Here is a 19,463-nt window from a genome sequence, read left to right as displayed (position 1 = left end):
GACAGCCTCATATTACTCCCGCGTCCAGATAGTGCCACCGGTGACAGCTTGCTCTTCCTCCTGCAACCAGGTATTGTTGCTGGTGACAGCCTCATATTACTCCCGCGTGCAGGTAATGTCGCGGAAGACGTCTCAACTTCCTCCCGCGTCCAGGTAGTGTCACCAGTGACAGCCTCCTCTTCTTCCCATGTCCAGGTAATGTCGCCGGTGACAGCTTCCTCTTCCTCCCATGTCCAGGTATTGTCACCAGTGACAGCTTCCTCTTCCTCCCACGTCTAGGTATTGTCGCTGGTGGCATCTCGTCTTCCTCCCGCGTCCAGATAGTGCCACCGGTGACAGCTTCCTCTTCCTCCTACATCCAGGTATTGTTGCTGGTGACAGCCTCATATTACTCCCGCGTCCAGGTAATGTCGCGGAAGACGTCTCAACTTCCTCCCGCGTCAAGGTAGTGTCACCGGTGACAGCCTCCTCTTCTTCCCATGTCCAGGTAGTGTCGCCAGTGACAGCCTCCTCTACCTCCCGCATCCAGGTAGTGTCGCCAGTGACAGCCTCCTCTTCATCCCACGTCCAGGTAGTGTCGCCAGTGACAGCCTCCTCTTCATCCCACGTCCAGGTAGTGTCGCCAATGACAGCCTCCTCTTCCTTCCACGTCCAGGTAGTGTCACCGGTGACAGCCTCCTCTTCATCCCACGTCCAGGTAGTGTCGCCAATGACAGCCTCCTCTACCTCCCGCGTCCAGGTAGTGTCGCCGGTGACGCCTGCTCTTCCTCCCACATCCAGATAGTGTTGACTAGCCCAGGGGAAGGGGATGACTCGGTACCTGGGCCTTTGCTTGGCCTTGGGGATGTCACGGTGGTCGGCTCCCGGGCCTGTACCCCGGGGTCACTCTTTAAAAGGGTGGATATTTGTTCATTTTATGAAAGTTCGTGACCCCACCTGTGGCTTCTGGTGAGGATCACCAGCGCTGCGGCAGTCCACTGAGGCCGGTGATAAGGCAGCTCGATGGTACAGCTCCCCACAGGTGGAACTAGGCCTCAGGGCAGATTATGAACGGGGAATGCAGGGCAGGAGAGACCCAGCCGGGTCAGAGCATGAACGGGGACGGACACGGTAGTTGTTATGTTCTGCTACCAAAGCTAAGGAAAGAGAGGAGATCTGTCCCTACTATAAGACTCAGCTGAATCCCTACGATGTAACAGGGAACCTGATCCTGCGATCAGACCTGCTAAAGTCCTAATCTAGTCTGTACGGAGACCTATAGATTTGGGGAGGGATCCCTACAAGTACTAAGGACTGGGAGGAATATGGGACACCTCCTAACAGAAATAGCAGCAGACAGACGAACAAACAAAATAGATAGAACCTAGAGGTCCGTAGACCAAGCAAACTAACAGAGTTAGATACAGAGCACAGGCTAGCTAGAAAGTAGTTATACAATGCAGTCCAGCAAAGCCAGAAGGGCGGAGCAGGATTAAATAGGCCAACAAGGTCATGTGACCAGCAAAGGAAAAAAAACCTAACAGCAAAGTTCTAACAGTACCCCCCCTTCTAAGAGGATCCTCCGGATCCCCTAGGACCAGGCTTATCAGGAAATCTCCTGTGAAACGCTCTGATAAGTCTGGACGCGGAAACATCATCTGACCTCACCCAAGAGTTATCCTCGGGTCCGAAACCTTTCCAGGCCACAAGATACTGCAAACTACCTCTATACCGTCTAGAGTCAAGGATGCGAGAAATTTCATATTCCCCGTCCTCCACCACCGGAGGAACAGAGGCAGAGGCGTCACCATCCGACACAACAGCTTTTTTTAACAGAGAGACATGAAAGACCGGATTAATTCTCCAGGAGGTAGGAACCTCCAACCTAACAGCAGATTGGTTGACAACCTGAAGCACCTTAAAGGGCCCTACAAACTTGGGACCCAATTTCTTAGAAGGAATCCTCAACCGCAGATTCCTAGAGGACAACCAAACCATGTCACCAACAGCGAACAAAACCTCCTGTCGTTTCCTATCAAAGTAGTCTTTAGATTTTCTGTTGGCCTCCTGAAGATTACCACGCACATCCGTCCAAACTCTTTCCAAATCACCGGAAAAATTCTCCTCCTCAGGCACGGCAGATCCCAACTTGGAGAACGACCCAAACGACGGATGTCTCCCAGAACAACAAAAAAAAGGCGAACAACCAGCAGAAGAAGATGTATGATTGTTCAGAGCAAATTCGGCAAGTGGCAGAAACTCAGACCACCCCTCTTGATTGCCTGCCACAAAACAACGCAAGAACTGCTCAACATCCTGGTTTTTCCTTTCTGTCTGGCCATTAGATTCAGGATGATATCCGGACGAAAACGACAAATGAATTCCCAACCTGTCACAAAAGGCACGCCAAAAACGAGCCACGAACTGAGGACCCCTATCAGAAACAATGTCAGTAGGAACGCCATGAAGTCTGACAATTTCCTTGACAAAGGCCTTAGCGAGAGTTTTAGCGCAGGGCAGTTTGACGAAGGGAACCAAGTGACACATCTTGCTAAAACGGTCCACGACCACCCAGATGACAGTAAAACCCTCAGAGGGGGGAAGGTCAGTTATAAAGTCCATAGCCAAATGTGTCCAAGGAGCACTGGGGACCTCCAAAGGACAAAGCAACCCCGCAGCAGGAGTATGTGAGGACTTAGATCTAGCACATATAGTACATTGACGCACCCACTTAATGACTTCCTTCTGCCATCCAGGCCACCAAAAACTGCGACCCACCAGTCTCTTGGTCTCAGAGATTCCGGGATGACCTGCCAACCGAGATTCGTGACACTCAACAAACAAATCTCTCCTAAAGGTCCCAGGCACAAACAACCTCCCATGAGGAGTGTTAGATGGGGCATTCTCCTGAGCTTTAAGAATCTCATCTTCCAAAACGGAGTCTAAAGCAGCTATCACAACACCTTCTTGTAAAATGTTTTCCTCTTTCTCAGCACCGACTATGGGAGAAAAACTGCGAGACAAGGCATCCGCCTTAACATTCTTAGTACCAGGGATGTAAGTAACGGAGAAATTAAACCGCGAGAAAAACAGTGCCCACCTAGCCTGACGGGCATTCAGGCGCTTGGCAGCGTCAAGATATATCAGATTTTTATGATCCGTAAGAACCTGAACGGGAAATTCCGCACCTTCCAAGAAGTGGCGCCATTGTTCAAATGCGAGTTTAATAGCCAATAATTCCCGATTACCAATATCGTAATTCAATTCAGTCTCCGAAAAATTTTTTGAAAAAAATGCACAGGGATGTAATCCATCCCCGTTATCCTGAGACAATACTGCGCCAACCCCCACAGAGGAAGCATCAACCTCAACCAAAAACGGCCTAGTAACATCAGGCTGCATAAGGATGGGAGCAGAGGTGAACCTCTCCTTGAGATACACAAAAGCTTCAATGGCCTCAGAAGACCACTGAACCGCATCAGCACCTTTCCTGGTGAGATCAGTCAGAGGTTTGACAATACTAGAAAAATTTTTTATGAATTTTCTATAGTAATTGGCGAAACCCAAAAACCTCTGTATCGATTTCAAACCAATAGGCCTAGGCCATTCCTGCACAGCCTGAACCTTAACCGGATCCATCTCAAAACCTTTGCTGGAGATAATGTAGCCCAAAAAACTAATTCTCTGTACAGCGAACTCACATTTCTCCAGCTTAGCAAAAAGCGAATTGTCCATTAATAACTGTAATACCTCACGCACGCTCCGCCAATGAGACTCCAGATCTGGCGAATAAATCAAAATGTCATCCAAATACACAACCACATTTTTACCGATCAAAGGTCTAAGGATGTCATTAATCAGATTCTGAAAAAATGCAGGAGCATTAGTAAGACCAAAAGGCATAACCAGATTCTCAAAATGACCCACAGGAGTGTTAAAAGCAGTCTTCCATTCATCACCCTCCTTCATGCGCAACAGATTGTATGCCCCCTTAAGGTCAATTTTAGAGAACCACTTGGCCCCCAATAACTGGTTAAACAGATCAGGAATCAATGGCAGTGGGTAAGGATTGCGTACCGTAATTTTGTTAATCTCACGAAAATCCAGACAAGGACGTAAACCGCCGTCCTTTTTTTTTACAAAAAAAAATCCAACCGCCACAGGAGACTTAGAGGGCCTAATGTGACCGGCGGCCAAACTTGTCTGTATGTATTCCTCCAAAGCCTTCCTCTCAGGAATAGTAAGGTTAAATAAACGACTTTTAGGAAGAGTCGCTCCAGGGACAAATTCAATAGAACAATCATAGTCTCTATGGGGAGGCAAAACCTGCGATTCTTTCTCAGAAAAAACTCTCCAAAAATCCTGAATAGGAACAGGCAATTCTCCCCTATCCAAAGCTGCAATACGCCCGTTACAACACTTGTCATAACATTTATGGCTCCAGGATTTAATTTCACTGGTAGACCAATCCAGTACAGGATTGTGAAATTTTAACCAGGGCAAACCCAATATTACTGGAGAAGGCAAGTTATTCAACACTACCAAATCCAATTTCTCATGGTGAACACCATTAATAGTGAGAGGAAATTCACTGACCTTGAGAGTAATATTCTTCAAAGGGGAGCCATCCACAGAAACCACAGCAATGGGGGATGATAAAGGTTCAGGTTTTAAATTGAGTCTTTCCACGAATCCCCCATCAATAACATTCAGTGTAGACCCGCAATCAACAAACACCCGAAATTCCATTAATTTTTCCTGAGCAATCGTGGAAGCAGCTAAAAATATACCCTTGGAATTTAAACAGGCAATACGGGCGTGACTGACCATTTTTTTTTCTTTCTTCATACGAAGCTCACAGCCTTTAATCAAATGACCAGATTTTCCACAATAGAAACACAAACCTTCCGAAAAACGACGGTGTTTTTCTTGAGAGCGAGGTGCCACCGATCCAATCTCCATCGGTTCACCACTGTTAGTACACACATTATCATAACCAGAAACTGACATAGCAGAGGATTTGCTCTCATTAGCCCTTGCACGCAGTCTTCTGTCCACCCGTATAGCTAATTGCATAGCCTGTTGCAAATCCTCAGGTGTAGGATAAGCAATTAGCAGGTCTTTAACCTTTTCACTGAGCCCAGCAAGAAATAGACTTTTCAGAGCAGAATCGTTCCACCCTGTTTGAGTGGACCAACGACGAAAATGTGTACAATATTTTTCCATATTACCTGATCCTTGTTTTAAACGTCTCAACTCAGTCTCAGCTGATGCCACACGGTCAGGATCATCATATAATAGTCCTAAAGCAGAAAAAAAACTATCCACTGATCTGAAGCATGTATCACTAGGTTGCAAAGAAAAGGCCCACTCCTGAGGCTCTTTGCGCAAAAGTGACATTATGAACCCTATGCGCTGTGATTCATCACCAGAGGACTTGGGTCTCAAACGAAAATACAATAAGCAAGCATTTTTAAATGAAAAAAATTCTCGATGTTCACCAAAAAATAAATCCGGCAAACATACCTTAGGCTCCAAGAAATGTGCTCCAGGACAGTTACTCACGTGCTGACGGAGCTCGGCCACTTCCAGAGAGAGTCCCTGCAGGTGTTTAGCCAAATCCTGAACCGACACCATGATGGAACAAAAAAAAATCTTTCCTTAGAGAATTTACAGGCTGGACTTACTGTTATGTTCTGCTACCAAAGCTAAGGAAAGAGAGGAGATCTGTCCCTACTATAAGACTCAGCTGAATCCCTACGATGTAACAGGGAACCTGATCCTGCGATCAGACCTGCTAAAGTCCTAATCTAGTCTGTACGGAGACCTATAGATTTGGGGAGGGAATCCCTACAAGTACTAAGGACTGGGAGGAATATGGGACACCTCCTAACAGAAATAGCAGCAGACAGACGAACAAACAAAATAGATAGAACCTAGAGGTCCGTAGACCAAGCAAACTAACAGAGTTAGATACAGAGCACAGGCTAGCTAGAAAGTAGATATACAATGAAGTCCAGCAAAGCCAGAAGGGCGGAGCAGGATTAAATAGGCCAACAAGGTCATGTGACCAGCAAAGGAAAAAAAACCTAACAGCAAAGTTCTAACAGTAGTCACTTCAGTACCTTTTTACTGATGGAAATTCAGGCACATCCCGGAGCACTGTAGGGTGAAGGGTTCATATCAGGATCCTCCCCAATGAGCAGGTGTAGGGCCTCCTGTTTCTTGCCTCTGCGTAGTAAGTTTCTGATCTGCCTGGAGCTAGGCCTAACTTTGTCTCTGTCCTGCGCTGGCTGACCTTGTGGTGGGGCCTATTCTTGGAGTACACGCTCCTCAGCTTGCGGGGCCTATGTGTCTCCCGGCTCTGTTACGTATCAGCACTTTAGCGATCCTGGGACCTGTAGTTCTCCAGGGATTCTGGTTATGCCTTACTGGGTCATAGAGATCCCGGTAAGCTTCGGACCCGGTGTCCGGTAAATTCTTCGGGGTGAGCTGGGTAAGCTCCTCTGCTCCCTATGTACTAACCCTCCACTCGCCTTCGGCCTACTCGGGCCCTCACTAGGCTACTCACACTAACGGCAGTTTGCCGCGCTTCACCGATCTTATGGCGCCGGCACACCTAAAGCTTACTATTCTGAGCTACAACTGAGTCTTGGTCTGAAAAAGCTCCACTGCAGGCTAGCAATTTCAGGAGCTGGAACAGGCTCTGTCCTCTGAGGTAACTCTTCTCAGACTGTACTGGACTCAACTGCTAAACCAGACTGAACTGCCTGGCTCCACCTTCCCTATTTATATCCCTAATGGGCTCCCTGTGCTGGTTTGAGGTGGAAGGTGGAGATGTGTGAATTTTATGGGGGCCTATTGTGGAGGAACCAATCAATGCACACTCCTAGAATCTGTGATACCAAGCGCAGCTGGGCGTCACATTCCGTCCTAGTAAAGCTCAGCACTCCCGGGCTGAAGTACATTTTATAAATCAACAATAACAACATGAACGATTTTCCCTTTATGGGAGGCACCAAGCTTAAACGTTGCATAACAGTATAATCAAATACAAAGCGTCCTCAGAATTCAAGTCCCTTGAGGTAAGGTTCCCAAGAAGGATGTCCATCTCACAGGGTAGAGTACTTTGGTGGTTTGAGGGACCTGTCCCAAACCCTCAACGTAGGCCCTGTGGTGGCTGCAGGGCATGAAGATCCCGAGTTGGACCTCCAGGAGAGCCACGCCAGACAGGTTTTCCTTCTGAGGTCACCTAAAAGGGGCACTCCAGGGAGCGCAATTATGTACAAACGCAGTTTTTGGGCTGCACATAGTCCTCAGCCACGCAGTTCTTAGGTAAATAATAAAGAAATTAATAAGGTAAAGCACAAATTAATAAAGACTTACATTTAAGAAAGTACACAATAATACAGTACATTACAATTTAATACCCCAGGGGTAACTATCTAAATTTCAGAATTTTGACTGTTTACTGAGTGTACCTCACAGGGGGTCTACCTCTTGTACTATGTGTTGATCTGCGTAGTGCGGTGATCTGTGGGGTATCAGAGTCGGCATTGTCAGTTACCCTACCAGTTCTACATGTGACCATGTTGTAAAACTGCCTTAACCTCTCTCTTGGACTGGCAAGTCTACCATTGGCTGGGCCCTCTTGCTCCTCTCCTACCGGGGATCCTTCATCCGGGGATACTTCTTGAGCTGGCTCTTCTGCAGCACTTACAGGTTCAACTTGCTGTGGAGGGTTTTCTGGCTGTTCGTAGAATTGGAGTACTGGGATGATTACTGCACCTCCTACCTGAGGCCAATCAGCTGGGAAGTCTCCTAGGTCAGTGTGGATCACTGTTTCTTCAGGTTCTTCCGGGATTGTGAGAGGCACTTCTTCTTGAGTTTTTAGTAGATGTGGACACAATTTTAGGTGGTCCCTGGACACTGTTGCAGTTGTCCTTCCTCCATCTCGACTGATTAAGCATGTCTTCTTATTGTCAAATCTTGACGGTAACACAGTGTAGGGGTCTTTTTCCCACTGGTCATCAAGTTTGTGGTTGCATCTTTTTCTTTTTAGTACTGTTTCACCAGGTGTGAAAGGTTCTGCGGGTGCGTTTTTGTTGTAGTGGGCCTCCTGCTTTTCTCTCACCCGAGTAAGACTGTCCTTGACACAAGCTTGTACCCTCCTGTACTGTTCTTGTCTGGTCTTGTCCCAATCCTCAGTGGTTATATCAGCTTCAGGCTCAACAACACCAAGCTCCAGATCCATGGGCAGCTTTCCTGGCCTTGCCCGCATGAGATATGCCGGAGTGCAGTTGGTGGAACTGACTGGTATATGATTGTACAGATCCACTAGGTCTGGTAGTAGGTCTGGCCACTGGTTTCTCTCCTCAAGTGGTATGGTCTTTAGCAGGTCGATGATGATGTTGTTCATCTTTTCGCAAAGGCCGTTGGTTTGTGGGTGGTACGGTGTAGTTCTTATCTTTTTACAACCATACAAATGGCAGAACTCCTTGAACAATTCAGCCTCAAAGGCCGGGCCTTGGTCCGTCAGCACCTACTCAGGGTAACCATGGGGTCTGCAGAAATACGCTTGGAACGTCTTTGCTGCTGTCTCTGCCGTCAGATCTTTGACGGGGGCGACCACCAGGAAACGTGAGTAGTGATCCACCATGGTCAGAGCATAGGAGTACCCTGACCTGCTGGGGGACAGCTTGACATGGTCCAGGGCCACGATCTCCAGGGGCCGAGTCGTCTTGATGGGTTGCAGGGGTGCCTTCTGGCTGCTGAAGTCCTTTCTTCTTAGGCCACAGGGTCCACAGTCCCGACACCACCTCTCAATGGAGCTGCGCATTCCTACCTAGTAGAATCGACATTTCAGCAGGGTCTCTAGCTTTTTCCAGCCAAAGTGCCCCGCTTGATCGTGGTAAGCCTCTAATACCATCTGGATGTCTGTCTTGGGGACTACTATCTGCCATACCATCTCATAAGTTTTTGGATTGACGTACCTCCGGCACAGCTTCTCACGGTAGATAAACAGCCGGCTTCTCTCGTTCCACAGCTGCTTTGCTTGGAGAGACGCATCCTTCTCCAGGGAGGCACCTTCTTGGGTTATCAGCTGTTTGATGCGGCTGACAACCGGGTCACTGTCCTGGGTCTCTTTCCAGCTGTGGTGAGGCAGGGGGTTTAACATCTTTCCATGCTGCTTCCTGGAGGCTCGTTGCTCGTGGATCATCCCATTCCGGTGAAAGGCAGGTAGCTCTATCTCTTCCAAGTCATCCACTTCTTCTTCTGTGTCTGACTGGTGAGGCATCCTAGACAGGGCATCAGCGTTGGCGTTCTTGCGGCCCGCCCGGTATTTAATTGTAAATTGGTAGTTTGACAGTCGAGCCATCCATCGTTGTTCCAGTGCCCCCAACTTAGCTGTTTCAAGGTGGGTCAAGGGGTTGTTATCAGTAAAAGCAGTGAACTTACTGAAGGCCAGGTAGTGCTTGAACCTTTCAGTGATGGCCCAGACCAAGGCCAGGAACTCCAACTTAAAGCTGCTATAGTTCTCTGGGTTCCTCTCAGTCGTGCGGAGCTTCCTGCTTGCGTATGCGATCACTTTCTCTTGGCCATTCTGCTTCTGACTTAAAACAGCGCCCAGACCTTCGTTGCTGGCATCTGTATACAGCAGGAATGGTTGGCTGTAGTCAGGGTAGGCTAGGATCTCATCACCTGTCAGGATCTCCTTCATCTACTGAAACGACTCTGCTTGCTCCTTACCCCAGTGGAATGGGGGGGTTTTGCCTTTGGGGGACTGCCCTACCAGGAGGTCTTGCAGAGGAGCTGCTTTCTTGGTGTAGTCCTTTACGAACCTCCAGTAGTATCCTACTAGTCCAAAAAACTGACGCACCTCCTTGAGGTTCTTCGGCTCCGGCCACTTCTGGATGGCTGTGACTTTCTCCGGGTCTGGTGCTACCCCTTCCGGACTGACAATGTGCCCCAGGTACTGTACCTTTTTCTTGAGCAGGTGGCACTTTGAGGGCTTCAACTTCATCCCGTACCGGGACAGTGACTCAAATACCTCTGCCAGGTGTTTCAGGTGGTCCTCGTACGTTCTGGAGTACACTATCACGTCGTCCAGGTAAAGTAACACAGTCTCGAAGTTGCGGTGTCCCAGGCAGCACTCCATCAATCTCTGGAACGTTTCGGGGGCATTGCAGAGTCCAAATGGCATACTGTTGAACTCGCAGAGTCCCATCGGGGTGGTGAAGGCCGTCTTCTCTCAATCCTCCTCAGCCACAGCTACTTGCCAGTATCCACTAGTGAGGTCAAGGGTAGAAAAGTAATTTGCAGACTTTAAGGCAGCTAGGGACTCCTCTATGCGTGGTAAAGGATATGCATCTTTATGTGTAATGCGATTTACTTGACGGTAATCTACACACATTCTCATGCTCCCGTCCTTTTTCCTAACCAGCACTAGGGGAGCTGCCCAGGGACTACAACTATCCCTAATCACTCCCGCCTTCCTCATGTCATGCAGCATTTCTTTTGCCTTCTGGTAGTGAGCTGGTGGTATAGGCCTGTAACGTTCTTTGATTGGGGAATGGTTGCCTGTGGGGATATGATGTTGAACCCCCTTAACCCTCCCGAAGTCAAGTGGATGTTTACTGAACACCTGTGAGTATTCTTGACCCCCCGGTGTACACCCTGTTTTTGATGGGTAGGAGTGGTGTCTGTCCCAACATGGAGCTGTTGACACCAATCCTCCACCTGGGTTGCAGGGTCATCATCCTCCACTTCGTCTGGTGAGGTTAAGGACTCCGCCTTGTGAATGCAGTTGTTATTGACAGCATGTAATTTGGCAACAGTGGCATAACGTGGCAGTTGGACCTCATCTTCCCCACAGTTGAGAAGACGGACGGGCACCCTCCCATTACGTACATCTACCACTCCCCTGGCGGTTAAGAGCGTGGGTCTATGCTCGGAGCAAAGGGGTTCTACTACCGCCTGGTAGCTCTGTCCTCTAAGACCTATAGCAGCTCTACACCAGATGAGCATTTCACTCATTGGAGGGATAACAATGGGTATGGGGTCTGTTACCCGCACGTTACCGATTTCACCGTCTGTTAACCTTACTTGCTGTTGATACATCAGGACTCGGATTTGCAGTGCCCTCCTCTGTCTTGGCCTAGCGGTGTCGGCTATCTGTTGGAGCAAGAACACAACTTCTCCCAAACAATTACCAACAATGTTAGTGCCAAGTACCATATATGGGTTGGTGTCATCAGGATTTGTCTCTACTACAATTAGTCCCAGGTCCTTCAGCTCCACCCTCCCCACTTTTACAGTCACGTCCTTAACCCCAAGTAGGTTAAGGGGGAGTCCATTTGAGGCATATACAGACAAATTTGGAGCTGGCGGAAGTAGGTCGTCCATGGACCAGAACCTCTTGTAGAGGACATCAGGCATGATCGTTACCTGAGATCCTGTGTCCAGCAGAGCATGCGTCAGGATCCCATCCAACACAATGGACAGGAAAGGTCTTCCTCCGACCAACCTGTTGTACCAGTCTGATGGGCCTGGGGAACTTACTCCTGGGTGTCGGCCCTCTGACCCAGGGTTTTCTCGTTTAAAGGACAATTCTGGGCGATGTGTCCGGTCTTGCGGCAGCGGTAGCAGGTAGGGTCCTTCGGTGGACGGCGCTGGTCACTGGTCCTCGAAGAGGGTGATGTTGGCCTCCTCCTCCTTCGCATCCAGGGGACATTCTCAGGGCTATCGGCTAACAGGATTTTCCCTCCTTCCTCAGGCTCCATCCGCAGCTGCAGAGCACTCAGCACAGTGGTCAGGGTTTTGCTCAACTGACGCACTTCAGAGCGCAAACTGTCCAGTTCTTTAGGGGACGTTGCTGGAACCTTAGCTTCAGCAGCCACTGGGGAAAAGGTAGGTGTTGCAGGCTCTGGGGTAGCCACACCCTGGTAACGCTGGATGGTATTTGCTTCCAGGGGCTGCAGTCCTTTTATAGCCATGTCCTTAAGATTGTCAAAGGTGGCATCTGGATGATCCAGGGACCACCAACGCACAGTTGTTATGTTCTGCTACCAGAGCTAAGGAAAGAGAGGAGATCTGTCCCTACGATAGAACTCAGCTGAATCCCTACGATGTAACAGGGAACCTGATCCTGCGATCAGACCTGCTAAAGTCCTAAGCTAGTCTGTACGGAGACCTATAGATGTGGGGAAGGAATCCCTACAAGTACTAAGGACTGGGAGGAAAATGGGACACCTCCTAACAGAAATAGTAGCAGACAGACGAACAAACAAAATATATAGAACATAGAGATCCGTAGACCAAGCAAACTAACAGAGTTAGATACAGAGCACAGGCTAGCTAGAAAGTAGTTATACAATGTAGTCCAGCAAAGCCAGAAGGGCGGAGCAGGATTAAATAGGCCAACAAGGTCATGTGACCAGCAAAGGAAAAAACCTAAGAGCAAGGTTCTAACAGTATCCCCCCTTCTAAGAGGATCCTCCGGATCCCCTAGGACCAGGCTTATCAGGAAATCTCCTGTGAAACGCTCTGATAAGTCTGGACGCGGAAACATCATCTGACCTCACCCAAGAGTTATCCTCGGGTCCGAAACCTTTCCAGGCCACAAGATACTGCAAACTACCTCTATACCGTCTAGAGTTAAGGATGCGAGAAATTTCATATTCCCCGTCCTCCACCACCGGAGGAACAGAGGCAGAGGCGTCACCATCCGACACAACAGCTTTTTTTAACAGAGAGACATGAAATACCGGATTAATTCTCCAGGAGGTAGGAACCTCCAACCTAACAGCAGATTGGTTGACAACCTGAAGCATGTATCACTAGGTTGCAAAGAAAAGGCCCACTCCTGAGGCTCTTTGCGCAAAAGTGACATTATGAACCCTATGCGCTGTGATTCATCACCAGAGGATCCGGGTCTCAAACGAAAATACAATAAGCAAGCATTTTTAAATGAAAAAAATTCTCGGTGTTCACCAAAAAATAAATCCGGCAAACATACCTTAGGCTCCAAGAAATGTGCTCCAGGACAGTTACTCACGTGCTGACGGAGCTCGGCCACCTCCAGAGAGAGTCCCTGCAGGCGATGAGCCAAATCCTGAACCGACACCATGATGGAACAGAAAAATCTTTCCTTAGAGAATTTGCGGGCTGGACTTACTGTTATGTTCTGCTACCAGAGCTAAGGAAAGAGAGGAGATCTGTCCCTACGATAGAACTCAGCTGAATCCCTACGATGTAACAGGGAACCTGATCCTGCGATCAGACCTGCTAAAGTCCTAAGCTAGTCTGTACGGAGACCTATAGATGTGGGGAAGGAATCCCTACAAGTACTAAGGACTGGGAGGAAAATGGGACACCTCCTAACAGAAATAGTAGCAGACAGACGAACAAACAAAATATATAGAACATAGAGGTCCGTAGACCAAGCAAACTAACAGAGTTAGATACAGAGCACAGGCTAGCTAGAAAGTAGTTATACAATGCAGTCCAGCAAAGCCAGAAGGGCGGAGCAGGATTAAATAGGCCAACAAGGTCATGTGACCAGCAAAGGAAAAAACCTAAGAGCAAGGTTCTAACAACAGTCCTGCTCTCCTCTGGAGACCTCAGTCCCCGGACAAACTGTTCCTTCAGCATTTTGTTCTCATTCTCAACGCTGGTTGGACTAACCTGGTTCAGAACCCGCAGGGCCCCTTGAAGACGCCAGGTGTAGTCCCGAACATTGTCCTCTTGTTGTTGGGAACAGCTGTAGAACCTCATCCGGAGGTCCGCCTCAGTAAGGTCCTCAAAGACAGTCTGTAGTTTTTGAAAGAATAGTGGACACTGACTCCTGGTCTGCGGCCGACCATGTTTCCACTTCCCGTTGCGTAGCACCGGTCAGCTGTCCTAATACAATGGCGGCTTTTTGTTTGCCGGTCATAGAGTACATGTCCAAGATACCACTTATTACATAGTTACATAGTTACATAGTTTATAAGGCTGAAAAAAGACAAGCGTCCATCCAGTTCAGCCTATTTCTTGTGCACTGCAGCTATTCCGCAGCGTTGATCCAGGGGAAGGCAAAAAAAAACCATGAGGTATAGGCCAATCTACATCACTGAGGAAAAACTCACTTCCCGACACCAATCTGGATTAATTAACTATCACTAAGCATAAGATGTAATTTTATTGTTCTCAAGAAAGGTGTCCAGGCCTCTCTTGAACTCATTAAGTGAGTTGGACATCACCACTTCCTCTCCCAGAGAGTTCCAGAGACTCACGGCTCTGACCGTAAAGAATCCCCTTCTATGCTGGTGCAGGAACCTCCTTTCCTCCAGACGCATAGTGTGCCCCCTCGTCTTTGTCACCATCCTTGGTATAAACAGGTCATGGGAGAGATCTCTGTACTGCCCCCTGATGTATTTATACATGTTTATGAGGTCTCCCCTAAGCCTTCTCTTTTCCAACGTAAATAGGCCTAATTTTGACAACCTCTCTGGGTATTCTAGTCCCTCCATTCCCTTTATTACCTTAGTCGCCCTCCTTTGTACCCTCTCTAGCTCCAATATGTCTTTCCTGAGCACCGGAGCCCAGAACTGTGCACAATATTCTAAGTGCGGCCTTACCAGCGCTTTATACAGAGGAAGAACAATGTTCTCATCATATGCCCCTATTCCTCTTCTGATGCATGCCATGACTCTATTTGCCTTCGCAGCTGCTGCCTGACACTGGGCACTCCAATTTAATTTGCTATTAACCAAGATGCCTAGGTCCTTCTCCATGTCAGATTTCCCCAACGGTTTCCCATTTAATATGTATGGGTGACTGCTGTTTTTCTTTCCCATGTGCATGACCTTACATTTATCGGCATTGAACCCCATTTGCCATTTTTTGGCCCAACTCCCCAATTTATCTAAATCCTCCTGTAGCTGTGCCCTATCCTCATCTGTGTTAACTACTTTACAAAGTTTAGTATCATCTGCAAATATTGCTATTTTACTATGCAACCCTTCCACTAGATCATTAATAAATATATTAAATAATATAGGGCCCAAGACAGACCCTTGAGGCACCCCGCTAGTAACCCTGACACCCCCTGAGCTTACTCCATTGATAACCACCCTCTGCTTTCTATCACTCAGCCAGCTATTTACCCACTTACACACATTATCCCCCAGACCAAGCATTCTCATTTTATATACCAACCTTTTGTGTGGCACGGTATCAAACGCTTTGGAGAAGTCAAGGTCTACAACATCCACTGACTCTCCCCGGTCCAGCTGTGAGCTCACCTCCTCGTAGAAGGCGATCAGGAGCGATCCCTCATGAATCCATGTTGATATGGAGTTAGACAGTTATTATCATTAAGATATTCTACAATAGCATCTCTAAGAAATCCTTCAAACAATTTACCCACAACAGACGTTAAGCTGACTGGTCTATAGTTCCCAGGGTCACTTTTAGACCCCTTTTTGAATATTGGTACCACATTTGCTTGGCGCCAGTCTAGTGGGACAGACCCTGTCCATAAAGAGTGCTTGAATATAAGATACAGCGGTCTGTCTATCACATTACTTAATTCTTTTAGTACCCGGGGGTATATGCCATCTGGGCCTGGTGACTTGTCTATTTTGATATTATTTAGGCGTTTCTGAACTTCCTCCTGGGTTAGGTGGGTGATATTTAGCGGAGGGTTTACTTTATCACTTTGCATTTCCTCCGATAAATTGTTTTCTTTTGTGAAACCAGTGGAGAAAAAGCTATTGAGTAGGTTCGCTTTACCCTCATCGCCCTCTATGATTTTACCCAGGTTATTTTTCAATGGGCCAACACCATCAGTTTTAATCCTTTTACTGTTTATATAGTTAAAGAACAGTTTAGGATTCGTTTTACTTTCCTTGGCAATTAGTCTCTCTGTCTCCTCTTTTGCTATTGTTATTTGTTTCTTACAGATTTTGTTTTTTCCCTATAAGATATTAGCGCTTCCTCGCTGCCTTCTTGTTTAAGTTTACCGAAAGCCCTTTTTTTGTTTTTCATTGCCCTCTTGACTTCCTTATTTAGCCACATTGGCTTCCTCCTATTCCTCGCCCTTTTATTCCCATAAGGTATGTACCTTCTACAGTGACTATGTAGGACTGTTTTGAAAATTTCCCATTTTCTATCCGTGCTTCTATTACTGAAGATACTATCCCAGTTTATAAGGTGATCTTCCGTTTGAATCCAGACAGGGCATCTGGTTTGCCGTTGTACTGGGGGAGCCACTTTGCTACAGGAATGTACGGTAAAGTCATAGGAATGACGGGTGTTACAGGCGCTGCTGGTGGAGCGGCGGCTTCGGCCTGCTCATCATCGGGCGCGGGTTGAATTTCAGGGACGTTGACCGGTAGGTCGGCGTTCTGCTGCTCGTCGGACATCTTGGCGCCCCCCTAGTTAACCGTGGCCTACCTTCTAGTTCTTTCTTCCGGTAGGCCGCAGCTCCGCAGGTGATGGTCGTCTTCAGGACCTTGCGTCGCTTGCGTCCTACGTCAGAGCGTTCAACGACGCTCCGTACAAGACCTGGCGCTTCCTGGGTTGACGTCGAGGCGTGGGGCGTGTCCGGGACTTCGCGCTCTTTTTGCAGGTACGCCCCTTATTTTCCCGTGGTTACGCCCTTCTTCTCGCTCAGCGGCCCAACAATGGCGGCTATCTGCACCACAACTTTACGTACACAGTTCAGAATAAAGGCGCACAGTACCCGGTGGCAACGGGCACAACACTTCGTCGTTGCAGCGGGCACGCAATCCTGTTCGTGACGCCAAGTTGGAGATGACTCGCCCAGGGGAATGGGGATGACTCGGTACCCGGGCCTTTAGCCTGGCCTTCAGGAATGTCGCGGTGGTCGGCTCCCGGGCCCGTACCCTGGGGTCGCTCCTTAAAAAGGGTGGATAATTGGTATTTTATAAAAGAAAGAGTTTGTGACACCACCTGTGCCTTCTGGTGAGGATCACCAGCGCTGCGCAGTCCACTGAGGCCGATGATAAGGCAGCTTGATGGTATAGCTCCCCACAGGTGGAGCTAGGCCTCAGGGCAGTGTATGAAGGGGAAATGCAGGACAGGCGAGACCCAGCCGGATCAGAGCAAGAACAGCGACAGACACGATAGTCACTTCAGTACCTTTTACTGATGGAAATTCAGGCACGCCCCGGAGCACTGTAGGGTGAAGGGTGCATGTCAGGATCCTCCCAAATGAGCGGGTTTTGGGCCTCCTGTTTCTTGCTTCTGCGTAGTAAGTTTCTGACCTGACTGGAGCTAGGCCTAACTTTGTCTCTGCCTAACTTTGTCCTGCGCTGGCTGACCTTGTGGTAGGGCCTTTTCTTGGAGTACACGCTCCTCAGCTGCGGGCCTATGTGTCTCCTGGCTCTGTTACGTATCAGCACTTTAGCGATCCTGGGACTTGTAGTTCTCCAGGGATTCCGGTTATATCTTACTGGGTCTTGGAGATCCCGGTAAGCTTCGGACCCGGTGTCCGGTAACTGCTTCAGGGTGAGCTGCCCCCTATGTACTAACTCTCCTCTTTGCCTTCGGCCTACTCGGGCCCTCACTAGGTTACTCACACTAACGGCAGCTTGCCGCGCTTCACCGATCTTATGGCGCCGGCACGCCTAAAGCTCACTGCTCTGAGCTACAACTGAGTCTGGACTCGACCAGAATAGACTAACTGAGCTCGACTCTGCATTCAGGTTTGTACTTGCTGAACTCTCCAGAGGAACTACTAAATCACTGAGCTCCACTGCAGACTGACCTGCTTCTGTGTCTCACTCTGCAGGAACTCTCTCAACAGACTGAACTGCCTGGCTCCACCTTCCCTATTTATCTATCCCTAACGGGCTCCCTCTGGTGGTCTGAGGTGGAAGGTGAAGATGTGTGAATGGTTATGGGGGCCTCTTGTGGAGGAATCCATCAATACACCCTTCTAGGATCTGTGATACCAAGCACAGCTGGGCATCACAAATATTCCTGCTCCTTAATAGCGGCACACAGTGTAGCAGCAGCGCGGCTCCTGCTGTTGCCGGAATCACCTGTGCCCGCTGTTAAAGGGCATGAATATTCAACCTCTCTCTAGGCCCATGGGAGTGGAGAGGGGTGAATATTCATGCCCTTTAATAAGCGGACACACGCAATAGCCCGGCAGCAGCAGGAGCCGCGCTGCGGCTACGCTGTGTGCCGGCTATTAAGGAGCATGAAGTCACTGCTCCCTGCACCCACAGTACTGGCGTGGGGAGCAGTGACTTCCAGCAGCTGATGTCTCCATGTGAGCCGCGCATGGCAGTGAAATCATGCGCGGCCCACATGGAGAGATCAGTGCGGGCAGACAGGATGCAGCGCTGGAGAAGAGAAGAAAGGTGACTAGGAGTGTTTATTTTTTTATGTGCAGCCTGGTGGGGATTAGGGGGACCATGCATACTAGGATAAGGATGAGGGGGCCATACATACAAGGGTAAGGATGAGGGGTGCCATGCATACCAGGATAACCCTGATGGGGGCATACATAACAGGATAAAGATGAGGGGGCCATACATACCAGGATAAGGATGAGGGGCCATACATACCAGGATAAGGATGAGAGGTGCTATGCATACCTGGATAGGGATCAGGGGTGCCATGCATACCAGGATAGGGATTAGGGGTGCCATGCATACCAGGACAGGGATGAGGGGTGCCATGCATACCAGGACGGGGATGAGGGGTGCCATGCATACCAGGATGGGGATTGCTATGCCATGCATACCAGGATGGGGATGAGGGGTGCCATGCATACCAGGATGGGGATGAGGGGTGCCATGCATACCAGGATGGGGATTGCTATGCCATGCATACCAGGATGGGGATGAGGGGTGCCATGCATACCAGGATGGGGATGAGGGGTGCCATGCATACCAGGACAAGGATGAGGGGTGCCATGCATACCAGGATATGGATGAGGGGTGCCATGCATACCAGGATAAGGATGAGGGGTGCCATGCATACCAGGATGGAGGGATGCCAGGCATACCAGGATGGGGATGCAGACCACGTATAAAAGGAAGGGGGGACATATATACCAGGATGGGGGATATTGTCAGAATTGCAGGACATTACCCCTGTATCAGTGTCAGCAGAAGACCCCCTCCCCCTTAAAAGTGCATCATGACCACATTTTTTGCTTAAATTTTTATTTTTTTATTTTCCTCCTCTAAAACCTAGGTGCGTCTTATGGTCCGGTGCGTTTTATAGTCCGAAAAATACGGTATATACAGTAGCGGTTCTCTGCACCATCATTCCTTCTACTCATTCTCTATATGTCAACCAGGGCTGCTTCTGTCATGAGGTGAGATGAGCATCTTGCCCCAGGCGCTTGTTGGAGCTGTGTGAAAGGGGTGGCAGAATGCGGCTGCTGCCCCCTCAGAGACACTAGACACAGGCCTGTAGGCGGCTGCTGCCCCCTCAGAGACACTAGACACAGGCCTGTA

General features: G+C 48.8%; 1 protein-coding gene across 2 annotated transcripts in view; it reads right to left on the bottom strand.

The window, feature by feature from the left end:
- The window catches only part of PDE6H (phosphodiesterase 6H), a 347,300-nt gene that overhangs the window by 292,381 nt on the left and 35,456 nt on the right, over positions 1–19,463 (bottom strand). The gene's annotated exons all lie outside the window — the stretch shown is intronic.

Source organism: Phyllobates terribilis, unplaced genomic scaffold (assembly GCF_046119375.1).
Source record: "Phyllobates terribilis strain yellow unplaced genomic scaffold, ASM4611937v1 Scaffold_8__6_contigs__length_399053987, whole genome shotgun sequence".
NCBI classification, from domain to species: domain Eukaryota; kingdom Metazoa; phylum Chordata; class Amphibia; order Anura; family Dendrobatidae; genus Phyllobates; species Phyllobates terribilis.
The sequence above is the reverse complement of the archived record's forward strand: the minus strand, read 5'-3'. Positions and strand labels throughout refer to the sequence as shown.